This window comes from Trichosurus vulpecula, chromosome 5 (assembly GCF_011100635.1).
Source record: "Trichosurus vulpecula isolate mTriVul1 chromosome 5, mTriVul1.pri, whole genome shotgun sequence".
NCBI classification, from domain to species: Eukaryota; Metazoa; Chordata; class Mammalia; order Diprotodontia; family Phalangeridae; genus Trichosurus; species Trichosurus vulpecula.
In genome coordinates this window covers 31940133-31953449 of record NC_050577.1, presented here as the reverse complement: position 1 = coordinate 31953449, position 13317 = coordinate 31940133, and positions in this window count along the sequence as shown.

The window sequence follows — 13317 nt, the reverse complement described above, 5'->3', positions numbered from 1 at the left end:
ATGGGAAAGCTTCCTGCAAGAAATGGCATTTAAATTGGGCCTTGAATGAAAGGTGCCATTTTGATAGAGTATTTTTTTTGGAGGCAGGGTAGGGTAGGGTAAAAGAGGATAAGGAGGAGAGGGTGAATGGGGAGTAAGGCATTCTAGGCAGAAAAAACCCCAACAGCAGCAGCAGCTAGCAGGTGTAGCAAGGCAGTCAAAGAGGTGGGGAGTGATGAGTGATTTTAGAATATTCTAACACATGCATTCTCAGCTATAACACGTACTGTAACACATGCGGTTTGCTGACTTCGGCCCAGTGATTTACAATCTAATACTGATTGCTGATACCTGGGCCAAATTCCCAGCGACAACTCATTGGCAAGGAGTGGTCAGCCAGCTCTGGAAACAGCTAACAGATCTCCACAATGAATGTGGAAATGGTGAGTGATTTTTTTAAATTTGGCAAGTGGTTTCTGTTTATTGATTGCAGCCTAGTGTTTGTGTCTAGCGATCAAGAGTCTAGAGCTGATTACTGACAGCTGACACCTGGTCAAATTAGCCTAGAACTCCCAGAGAAGTTATGTCTGGGAGCCAGAAACACCTACACGGACACAGGCAGGAAGCTGATCTTCTTAGCCCAGAGAGTCTTACTTTCTTTGTGTTGTGATAATCTGTGTTGGACAATCTGGTGAAGCCTATAGATTTCTTTTCAGAGTGATGTTTTTCAATACATAAAAAAACACAAAGGACTACAAAGAAACTAATTGTGTTGAAATACAGTTAGCCAAAATATTTTTAAAAACAAATTCACAGATCTGAGGTTTAAAACCCCTTCTTAAAAGTGTCTATTTTGAAAGCTTAAAAGGTAAACTCCATTAGGGCAGAGCTTGGTTCCACTTTATCCTGGGATTCCTAGCACTGTGCTTTGTACATCTTTTTTATCTAGGCTCAGGTAGGAAGCTCCCAGGGGTGACTCCCTCTTCAACTTGGGGGTCTTCTCTTCCTGGGATATAGAGAGGTTGACTTTCCCTAGGTCAAATACCAAGTATATGGCGGACTTGAATCTGAATTGTCCTGACCCCTAAGGCTTTGTCATTCTTATTAATGACAAAGTCATAGATAATAACACTTATCAAACTTGCTGGCAACACATATCTAGAAGGGACAGCTGTGCTGCATAAGAGTCCAAATACTTTCTATCCAAAACAAACATATACATATGTATGTGTGTGTATGTATGTATACATATATATATATATAAACAGGATGAACTTTGGACTGAATCTAATTGGATGAAATATACTAAGAATATGTATATGTAAAGTCTTATGCTTAGGTTCAAAAAAATTAACTTTACAAAAAAAAAGATCACATAGAAGTGATAAGCTAGGGGCAGCTAGGTGGTACAGTGGATAGAGCACTGGCCATGGAGTCAGGACAACGTGAGTTCAAATCCAGCCTCTGCCACTTGAGACGTAAGAGCTGTGTGACCCTGGGCAAGTCACTTAACCCCGATTGCTTAGCAAAAAAAAAAAAAAAAAGAACAAGAAGAAGTCATAAGATAATAGTGCAAGTTATGGAGGTTTCAGTGAAAGTCAAGCTCCAAATGAATTAACAATTGGATATGGTGTCCTGAAATGGCCCTTAGGCCTTCTTAGGTTGCATTGACAGGCAGGGTGTACAGTACTAAGGAGATGATGGTCCTGCCGGATTCTTCCCTGGTCAGACCAATTCTGTGCTCAGTACTGGGCACAGAGTTTTAACAAGGACGTAGGTAAGGTGGAGATTATCCAGAGGCAGACAACCACGTTGGTGAAGAACCTCAAGACCAGTTCTTTTGTGAAGATTATGTACCCTTTCGATGAAATGATCCACCTTTTTTCTGAGGATAAAGTCTGGCTCAGATTTAGAACATGTCAGTCACTTGGCTGTGGCAGAAATACAAACATGACACATTCATGGCAAGTCACTGCAAAATTCTTCCCTATTGCTGCAGATTCTCAGCCTTTAAAAAAAAACTACTTGTAAGTGTTCACACCTCACCATTAGGACTTTTACAGACTTTAATCACCTAATAGCTTGATTTTGTTATCCAGTCGTTTTCAGTCATGTCCAACTCTTCTGTGACCCCATGTGGGGTTTTCTTGGCAAAGATACTGAAGTGGTCTTCTATTTCCTTCTCCAGCTCATTTTGCAGATGAGGAAACTGAGGCAAACAGAGTTAAATGATTTGCCCAGGGTCACACAGGCGGCAAGTATCTGAGGTCAGATTTGAACTCAGAAAGATGAGTGCTCCTGACTCCAGGCCTGGCGCCCTATCTACTGTGCCACCAGCCTGCCCCAAATGCACCCAGCTTCTTTGCCTTTGCCCCAACAACAATCTTTCTCACTCCCACTTCTCCTCTTTCTCACTAACTTCTTACTTGTTTCACTTGCCAATTTACTTTAACGATTTAATTTACCTTTTCTTACTTACCTTGCCTTGCCAACTACCTTCTCCTTTTCCTTTTCCTGTGTTCTCTTCAGATCTCTCTTTTCCTTTATCCTCTTCTTCCTTCTGATTGATTTCACCTTCAGGGTGAGCTCTCCTCCTTCAAAGCCAATGGCTCCCAGTCAGCTTATCCTCAAATTCACCCCCATAGCTCCTCCCCAATACAGTCTTTGGACTCCTTCACAAGTCCAAACTGCTCTAAATCACCCCCATGATTTCCTTCTTCTAATTCAGCTCAATTCTTTATCCCACGTCCCTTACTTCTTGAGATGTGCCTATTTGGGGATCACAGGTTTTTGAGCCTGGACTTCCCAGGGGAAAAAGTACTGGTGATGATGGTGGTAATCATAGGAACAACAAGATGGGCAGCAGCCACAACCACAACCACAATAGACAATTATATGATGCTTTACACAGTGTCTCTTTGGGAGCCAGAGTCAGATTTGCCTTGAGTATCAGTTCTGATACTTACTAGATATGTGACCTTGGGCCAGTCACATCTCTCTGCATCTCAGTTTACTCCAAGCGATGATACTGATATTTATGTTATCGACCTCACAAAGTTGTTTAAGGAAAGTAATCGGTAAAGCATAAAATGCTATGTGAATGTGAGCTGTGATGACCATTATTAACCCCACTAGGGAGTTTATTTAGTGTGTCTAACTTGTTTGGTCAAACATCATTCTGTAGCACAGATGTGAAACAGGTATTGTCCCTATAATGATAGGTATTGGAATTCCCCATGTTCAATATCAGGCAACTCAAGAAATTCTAGAGGTTTTTTAAAGTTTTTTTTTAAATTCCGTACAAAAGAAAACTCATAAAAATACAGATTTTTTTAAATTGTATTTATTTTTATTTATGAAATAAAACAAGCATTTCCACACATGATAGAATTTTTTAAAATGATCGCGCATGAAACTATGAATCTAATGTGTACTACTTGCTGTTTTTTTTTAAATATATAACAAAGTTATCACGTAAATTTCTTTTTTTTCTTCCCTCTCCCCCTCACCCTAGAGATGGCTACCATTAGATACAAATATGTATATAAAAATACGTAAAATCATTTTATACATACTTCTATTTCTCAATTCTCTTGCTGGACGCAGATACTGTCTTCCTTTGTCTGTCCTTTGTGGTTAATTTGGGTATTTATAATAGTCAAAATGATTACTTGTTCAATGTTGCTTTTGAAACAATATTGGTGTTATGGTATAGAACATCCTCCTGGCTCTGGTCATTTTGCTCTTCATAATTCCATGCAAGTCTATCCTTTGTTTTTCTAAGATCATTTTGCTCCTCATTTTTTACAGCGCAATAGTATTCCAGCATAATCATATACCATGGCTTGTTCAGTCATTCCCTAATCTAAAAATAGAGATATTTTTAAAATATAATGGCAAATTCAGATTTTCACCCAAACTTAAATATTTATCTGAAGCTCACTTGAATTATCATTTGAAATAAATTAAAATACTACATAGTAATGACTCACTTATCTGGAGTTCTCTTATCCAACAGCCTCATTTATCCAAAACACAGTCTAGAACCTAAAAATAGGTTTTAAAATGACAACAACAATGAACTGTAAGTAGGAAAAATAGAAAATAACAGGATGTAACGCCATAAGAAAAACACCACACTGGGATTCAGAAAACCTGAGTTTTCTAGTCACCCACTCTCTCACTATGGAGTCAATCAATCGACAAGCATTTATTAACTATATGCCTGACAATATTCTAGGCTATGAGAATAAAATGATGAAAAATTAACTCATCTCTGTTCTTAGGGACTTTTCATTCTATCTAGTGAAGCAATACATACATGTATATGTATATATACATGTACATACACATATACATACATACATGTAAATAAAAGTGGTGTGGGAGGGTACCCGAGCAATGAGACCTTGAACAATCTGTCTGAGACTTCAGGCCTCAGTTTTCTCATCTGTAACATGACTAATGTAGATGATCTGAAATATTCCTTCTTGCTCCAAAATTCAATGACTGGTTACAGATGGTAGACTAACAATAAAAGAAGAGATGGAAAAACTATAAAGAAATAAAAAAGACATAAGAATTCAAAAAACTTGCCCTATCTAGAAGGCAGAGAATTATAGGCTACATTTTAGAAAGATTTCCATTAAAATGGTCATTTTTTTTTATTTTGCCACTTAAAGAGGAGTAAGTTTCAATTATCTTTAAAATTCACTGATGTGGAACACCTCATCTCCCATTGAAGCTGGAGAAATGAGGCTTTATTATACCAAGAATTTGCTATAGACAGGGGAAAAAAGGTGGATTCATTCTTTCCTGTGAATATTTTTTTTACCATTCCGTTAAACTAACTCGGTATTAAACTAAGCTATCACTTGCACTGTAAGACTTCTCTTTCTAATTAGGTTTCTAACAAAGAAAAACATTTGGACTTTAATGAAAATGGGACTCGGGAGATGATTTGCTTTCAGATTGAAGAAGGCAAAGGAGAATGAAGTGACAGCCTATTTTGAATGCAGATTTTATTATTTCACAAGGAAGAAACACCATGGCTCCTTCATCAATTGTGGGTCTGACCTCCATTTGCACCATTAACATATTCCTCTGGGAACCTGATCGATCAGACAATAGTTAGAACATTGCTAGCAGCCCTCTTCCGGCCTTTTGTTTTTAATTCTAGAGAGTTAACAGTCGAAAATAAGATTTGTTCAATTTCACCTCCTCCGCTGGCATCCCTACACAATCAAATAGGCCCCTATTCCTCAGAGCCACAAAAGCAATTTTAATGGAGTTCCAGAGTGAAAGTTCACTTAAACCATGAAATTAAGGTGCAAGTGGGTATAGCATGTCCTCTTCCCCTGAAAATGGTTCTCATTGATGCAATGTCATCAAGAGAAAAAAATGGCAGGACGACTACAAGAATATATGGGCTCATGTTTTGGATTCCTTCAGCACTCTCTGCTTCCAATTCTATCTCCTTAACAGGGAGTTGAGAAGCATTTGGGTGTGGGGGGAGGGGATTTGAAATCAGTTTAGAAGACGAAATATAAATGAGGAAAAGCTGATCATTGCTCCGTATTATTTTAGTTATAACATTTGCTGAATAATATCCAAGGATAATCCACCCTAATTTATAAAGATGGCAGCCTATGGTTTTGTTCACTTTGACCGTCAAAATTGGGAACCTATGATGGATACATAAAAGAGGAAAAAACTATAAAACACAATATGGTCCTGCACCACCTTGCCAGATTCATAGATTTTGGTAGAATAGTAGTCCCCTGATATGAGACATGTGGCAAGCTTCCCTTTTCAATGCTATACTGTAAGCCATTGTGTTTACTTTTTTAAAAGTCCTGAAATAACTGGCACCCCGTGAGTCATCACAAACAGGACTGGCCATTTAGCCGGCGGGTGTTTAGCTCCCAAAGAAGTCACCACAAAATTGATGGGATTCTGGACTGTAATTTATGTCCTATGATTCTGCAACTGTCCTGTGAAAGGGAACAGTTCCATACAAAGTCTGTCGATCAGTGCGTTGGCTTCAACCTGGAGAGGAAGTTATACAATTTAATAACATATGACTGAGAATAAAAAAGATGGGCAGCAGACTTCTTGTTTCACTTCATGGATCAGCTTTAATTGTTTCTTTTGAACCCACAGAGCCAAATAGTGAAGTCATATGAAATAATAAAGGGCTAAGTATCATGTTTCTAGTTAATTTAACGTTTTCCTCTTCCTCCAATGAGCTGCTACAATAAGCTAAATTTAACACAATTAGCCTAAAGTGACTTAGTGACCACTTATCTCTTTGCCATTGTGAAATAATATACTATTCTCTAATAATATAAAGACTTCTTTTATTAGGATTAGAGCAGAGATTCTTAACCTTTATGGTATTATGGACCACTTTAGCAGTCTGATGAAGCCTGTGGACTCCTTCTCAAAATAATATTTTATTCTTTTATTCTCTATAAAGTAAAATACAGAAGATTACAAAGGAAGCCAATTATATTGAAAGCTATCAAAAAAATTTTTAAAGTTCATAGACCCCTGGATTAGAGATTATAAAGCTGTAAGGAACCTTGGAGATCATCTAGCTCATGCCCATTTTACAGATCAGGAAATCGAACCTTAGGGATATGATGCAGCCTTCCCTTTCTTTGTTGAAAAAAAACTGCCCATTTTCTCCGCTAGAAACTTCAAAGGGTTGCTACCCTCCAAATCTCTAAAAAAAAAAAATCTGTGAAGTTTTTCAACAGTGATGAACAAGATGCATAATAAGTTGAATCTCACTGAATGAGCAGCCAATTTTGCTCAAAATGGTGGGAGAATTGGGGAGAATGGAGATATTAATAAGAACAAGAAAGCATATGGATTTTCAGGGAACTCCAACTCAGGATAAACAGATCCATTAAAATCTTTTCCACAAATCATGAATTTAGTTATCTATAGTAAATTTTTTAGTAACAACATTCTTCCAGTGATATGAGTCATTCCATTCAGTCCACCAACGGGCATTTATTAAGAGCAATCCCTGCTCTCACAGAACTTACAAGCCAACGGGAGAGGCGAGATGCAAACAACTACATACAAACAAGCCATAAACAGGATTAGCTGGAGATACATGACAAAGGGAAGGCACTAGAATTAAGATCCATGAGAACTGAAGTTGAGAGTCACCATCAAAGGGCAACTGAGCAGTTTATGATAGGCAAGAACTGGCAACCAGTGGAATAAGGGAAGGTAACAAGCATTTATTAAGCACCTGCTATGTGCCAGACTCTGCAATATGCGCTTTACAAATATTATGTCCTTTGCTCCTTCCAACAACTCTGGAAGGTAGGTGTTAGTAATATCATTGCTTTACTCATTTTATGAGTATTTATTGAGGCAACTAAGGCAGATGGAGGCTAAGTAAGTTGCCTAGAGTCACATAGCTATTAAGTGCCTGAGACTGGATTTGAACTCAGAACTTCCTGACTCTAGTTCCAGAGCTCTGGCCACTGTGCCACCTACCTGCCTTCAACTATAGTACAAAGAATTGTGATTAAGAAGCAGTGAAGTGGATAATAACAAAGTAAATACATAACCAAAACTAAGATGAGGCAGACCCAGAATGAGACAAAGGGATAACCAATAGAGAGCCAATGTGCTCCACTGGTATCCTAGTAGCATCAAGCCATGTCAAGAGTATGCGAGGAAGGCCACCACCATGTTGGATGCTCTAGTAGTAAATTCATGGGAAAATGTGGATGAAGAACACAGGAGGTAGTCAGACATGGCTGGGTTGAGGTCTACATGGTTGGATGGAATATCCACATCAGTGAGACCATGCATCTGTTTGAACATTAGACAATAACCCAAACGTACATTATAATAGAAAAAGTACAAGACTTCGAGTCAGGGGATCTATCTTAAATAGCCTAAAGTGATTTGTCCCTTCCTAATAATGTAGTCATATGCTATTTTACAGTCATATAGCAGCTTTTAAAATTAGGCATATGAATGTAATTTTAAAATTAGGGTTGAAGGAAGGAAACTTTGAGATCATTTTGCCCAGGTGGTTTCTTAAATACATTTTTTCAATTATCAAGCATCTATTTTTTCCCCTCTCACCTGCCCCCAGCCACTAAAAATAAAAAGAGAAAGAAATACAGAAACTTTGTACCATATAATCATTGTCAAACAAAAAAAAATTCCCTCCTTGGCAACATCCAAAAACATGTTTCACATTCTGCATTTTAGTCCATCATCTCTATATCGTGAAATGGGCAAATATTCTTCAGTCCTCTAGTATTACACTTAATCATTTCCTCGATCAGATCTTTCAGACTTGTTCATTTTTGTAATCTTGATGTCATAGTGTGATTGTTTTCTTGTTCCTGCTCATTTCACTCTGTATTGGTTCATACAAAACTTCCCAAGTTTCTAGGAAATTGTCTCTTCCTTTATTTCTTATAGCACAATAATATTCCATTGCCTTCCTATATAACCATTTGTTCAACCATCCCCGATTGCTCGGCATCCCCTTATTTTCTTGTTCTTTCCCACTAGGAAAAGATCTGTGGTAAATATTTTTGTAGGTGTGGATCCTTTTGCTTTGTCTTTGATCTCTTTGGGATATAGGACAACTAGTGGTATTGCTATTGTCAAAGGATGTGCACACTTAGTAACTTTGAGGGGAGACTTCCAAATTGCTTTCCAGAATGGCTAGGCCTATTCATAGCTCCACCATAAATTTGTTACTAGAGCATCCAACATGGTGGTGGCCTTCCTCGCATACTCTTGACATGGCTTGATGCTGCTAGGATACCAGTGGAGCACATTGGCTCTCTAATGGTTATCCCTTTGTCTCATTCTGGGTCTGCCTCATCTTATTTTTGGTTATGTATTTACTTTGTTATTATCCATACATCCAACATAATTAACAGTTATTCAACATAACTGTTTTCTGACAGCCCCTCCAATATTATTCCTTTTCTTTATTGTCAAATGCACAGCAGTATAACAAATTAGATTCAACCCAATTTTGTACCTCATACCTTATACCAAAATAAGCACCAAAATAGATATGTATCCTAGATATAAAAGGTTACGTCATAAACAAATTATAAGAACAAAGGAGAAATTACCTTTCAGATCTACTGATAGGAGAAGAATTCATGACCAAAAAAAATGAGAAGCTCCTAAACGATAAAATGGACAATTTTGATTACATAAAATTTAAAAAAGTCTTTATGCAAACAAATCTAAGATCAAAAAGGAAAGATAATTCAGGGGAAAAAATGCTTATAGAAAGTTTGTTTGATAAGAGACTCATTTCCAAGATATATAAGGAACTGATTTAAATTTATCAGAATACAAGTCATCTCCCAATTGATAAATGGTAATGAATTAATATGAAAAAGAACTAAAGCACTCGATAGCCATATTTTTTTTAAAATGCTTCAAATCACTAATAGAGAAATGTTCATTAAAGTAGCTGAGGTTCCACTTCATGCTTATCAAAATAGTACAAACTTTTTGGGTGTCGTGGATGCCTTTGGTTTTCTAGTAAGGCCTGTGGACCCCTTCTCAGAATGATGATTTTAAATAATAGAAGGAAATTCTCAATTTCAGTTAAAGATTGGTGAGAATAAGATATCATTTTCCCATCCAAGTTCGCCCCTTGAAATCTATCCACAGATCACTTGGGTGTCCATACACTCCAAGTTTAGAACCCTTGATCTAACTCAACCCTTTCATTTCACAGATCATGAAACTGCCTTGCTAAGGAACTCCTTAGAAAAAGTTACTTCACCTCTCTGGGCCTCAGTTTCTCCATCTATAATATGAGAGAGTTGAAATAGATGACTTCTAAGGTCATCCCAGCTCAAAATATGCGATCTTCTGATAACAAACTTGCCCCAAAGGAGTTTGTCAATGGATTACAAATCTATTCCTGTCTCAGACACAGGGGGACTTTGCTTGGGGCCATTAGTGAAGAGAACAGTAGAGAAAAGAATAGTATTCTGTTTTCTGTTCTTCTGCCTACCAGGAAGAAGACCAGAAAGCCTCCTCAGAAAATTATCTTTAAGCTATCATTCCATCTCTTCTAGTCAGATCACACTCTAGAGTTCTAGGTTTGGTGAGTCTTTCCCCTGAGAGCTAGAGAGATTATTGATCATATTTTCTGCTTTCCAAGTACTGAGACTCAAAAGATGTAAGGTCTCCCTCTTTTCAAGGAATACAAGTTTTGAATCAAGGAGCTCCTGATTCTGTCAACAGTAGGAAACTACTTCCTTGATCCTGTCCACATGACTTTTCAGGATCCACTATTATTCTGGCTGGAGCCAAGTAGAGTATCAGAGAATTATTATTCAGTCTAATTGAAACAGCTATAAAATACCTCAATGTCAGTTATAATGTCTCATATTGCCAAGGATGGTTCAAGCAGACAGACTCCTATCAATCTCTAATAAGTGACCAAGCCAGGATTTGAATCTGTACCATCAGACTCTAGATCCAGTTAGTGCTAAAACAGGTTTAGTCCTTTCACTCTCCCCAGCAAACTTCAGGGGCTTCCTATTCCATCACGGATCAAATGGAAACCCCTCTATTTGATATGCTAAGCTCTTCACCATATGGGGCTAACCTACTTTTCCAGTTTTTTATACATTACCCCTTTTCCCGCATTCTCTAGCCCAGCCAAATGGGCCTTGCTGCTGTTCCCCAAACATGGTGCTCCTCATCCCACTTCTGTAACTTTACATTTACTGTCCCCATTCCTGGAATGAATTCCTCTCCCCACCTCTGGCTCTTTGGATCCCTTGATTCTTTCAAAACTTAACTCAATCACTACATTGCACACAAAGTTTTCTCTGTTCCTTCCACCAGCTATCCATATTATCCCCCACGAAGAAAAAGTATTACCTCATATAATTGGTAATACTGCACTTAGGCTGTCTTCTTCCTGTGTGACCCTGAGCAAGTCACCTCATCTGTAAAATGGAGATAATAAAGAGCTGTCTGGCAATCAGTAGGATAAAGAGCAGTCAGGACCAGCCTGCCAGCCCCTCTCCACAGTTGCCCTTGAGCCCCTCCTGGCTTCAGGCTGCCATCCCTTCTGCCCTCCTCTTTCCTTCCTTCTTTTCTTCAGCTTCCTAGGTATTAAGCCTCAGCCCTCTGTGCTGTGTAACTCCTATCCTTGACACCATAATGGTCTCGGTTCGATCTTTAGTAAATTGGAAAAAAGAAAGATTTTTTTTAGAAAGTACGTACCTTACGGGGTTGTTGGGAAGCTCAAATGAGTTAACATATATAAAGCACTTTGGAAAGCTTTAAGAGCTATATAAATGCCAGCTATCACCATCATCATCATCATCATTAGCTATCATTTAGATGGTGCTTTAAAATCAGCAAACTGCTTTACAAACAGTATCTCACTTAATCCTCACAACCCTGTAAGAGAGGTATTATCACTATCTCTATTTTACAGACGAGGAAACTGAGGCCAAGAGGTTGAATGACTTACTCAGGGCCTGAGGCAGGATCTGAACTTGGTCCTTCCAGATGATGAGTCCAGCAGTACCCATTACACTACATAACTGCCTCCACATTTCTATATGTATGTCATCCCTCATGTTATCTCAAAGGGCTGGGTGTTTTACTAGGTACTAGGAATACCAATACAGAAATGAAACAGTATCTGCCCTCACTAGAATGTCAGCCTCTTGAGGGGAGGTCTTCTTTCATTTTGGTCTTTGTACCCCATCCCCCCCCAAGTGCCTAGTAAAGGGCCTGGCCCAGAGGAGGCACTTATAAACCTTTGTTGACCAAGGATGCCTCTTATACCATGGCATTGAAAGGGAAGAGAGAAGATGGATTTGAGAGAAAAGTTATGCACACAGGAAGGAAATTCAAATAAGTTTTGTGCTCTTATCATAGCAGGCTTCACTGAGAAAGAGCAGGCTTTTGCTATCTGCCCAGGATACTTCAAGTTGGGTTAGTGCTAGACGATGAAGGCATTAAACTGGAAAGGAGATGGGCCATTCCCATGGTCCCCCATGCTCAGAATGTAGCCCACTGTGATGCACCAAAGGAGAACAGAACCCATCATTAAGTGATGCTACTAATATCATGCTTTCAAGGTTATAATATTCAATAGTTCCTCAGACTCAAATACAAAATTTAAAACACGTACGAACGGCTCGTCAGTAGATCAATACTTATTGAACCAATAATGTGCCATGAATGTATATGTATTGAATATGACCATTCGGCAAATTTAGCAGATAATAATGAAACAAGTAGTTGCAATGATGTTTCTGTGTGATTTAAAGACCATTGAAATGTGAACACAAGGCTAAGCTTTCAGATCAATTAGTGGCTAGCAGCTATTTTTTAAAACAGATTAGATTAGTAATTGTTTCTTTATATTCATCTCACTATATAAGGAGTTGAGTGATTATGGCGACTTGTCATGCCTCTTCTCTTCTCCCAACCTCAATGGTGTTATAGCCTTCCCCTTAATCTTACCTTAACTTGCTTAACCTCAGTGGTATTACATCCCCTGACTTCTTCTACAATCCAACTCAATTCAACAAATTTTTTTAACTAGATGGGGGGAGGGGACAGGAGGGAGAAATATTTTAACACCAATAGTCTTCCTATGATGTGATTTGGCTGCAAATCATGGAATGTTACAGTCTCTGAAGAATCAAAATTGTGAGTCACCCAGGGGGCAATAGAGAGATGAATGATGGGCACAAATGGGCTGTAGCACATTGCCAATGATGAATTACACACAATAAGAAGCATAAAAGATATCATCAAAGAGATGTATGGTTGGAGAAGTGGGTGGCTCTGTCATACAGAGGGAGCAAGCTATTACAGGTGGACAGCTCCCATCCTGCACTGGTACCCATGGAATCTTTAAACACCCAGAGGAAGGCTACCAGCTCTCTGGATAGACTCTCCACAATGAGGGATTTTTTAGTGGATATGGAAATAAGCCACATAGGATGAGAATTCCACTGCTCAAAGGGACCATTTAGTCCAACATTCAATTCAACAAACAAGTATTTATTAAGCACCTGTCCTGTCCAACAAATGATCATCCAGCCTTAGCTTGAAGGCTTCTAGTGATAAGGAGCTCACGACTTCCCAAAATAATTCCTTTCACTTTATAGATAGTTCTAATTGTTTAAAAAAATGCTTCCTTGAATCAAGCCTAACTTTGCCTCTTTTCAACTTTTATCCATTATACCTAATTTTACCCTCTAGGGCTCTTTTCCCCATGACACTCTAGCAAATTCATTAAAAATGTCTCTTTTCCTCCCCATTCCCCTCCCCAAA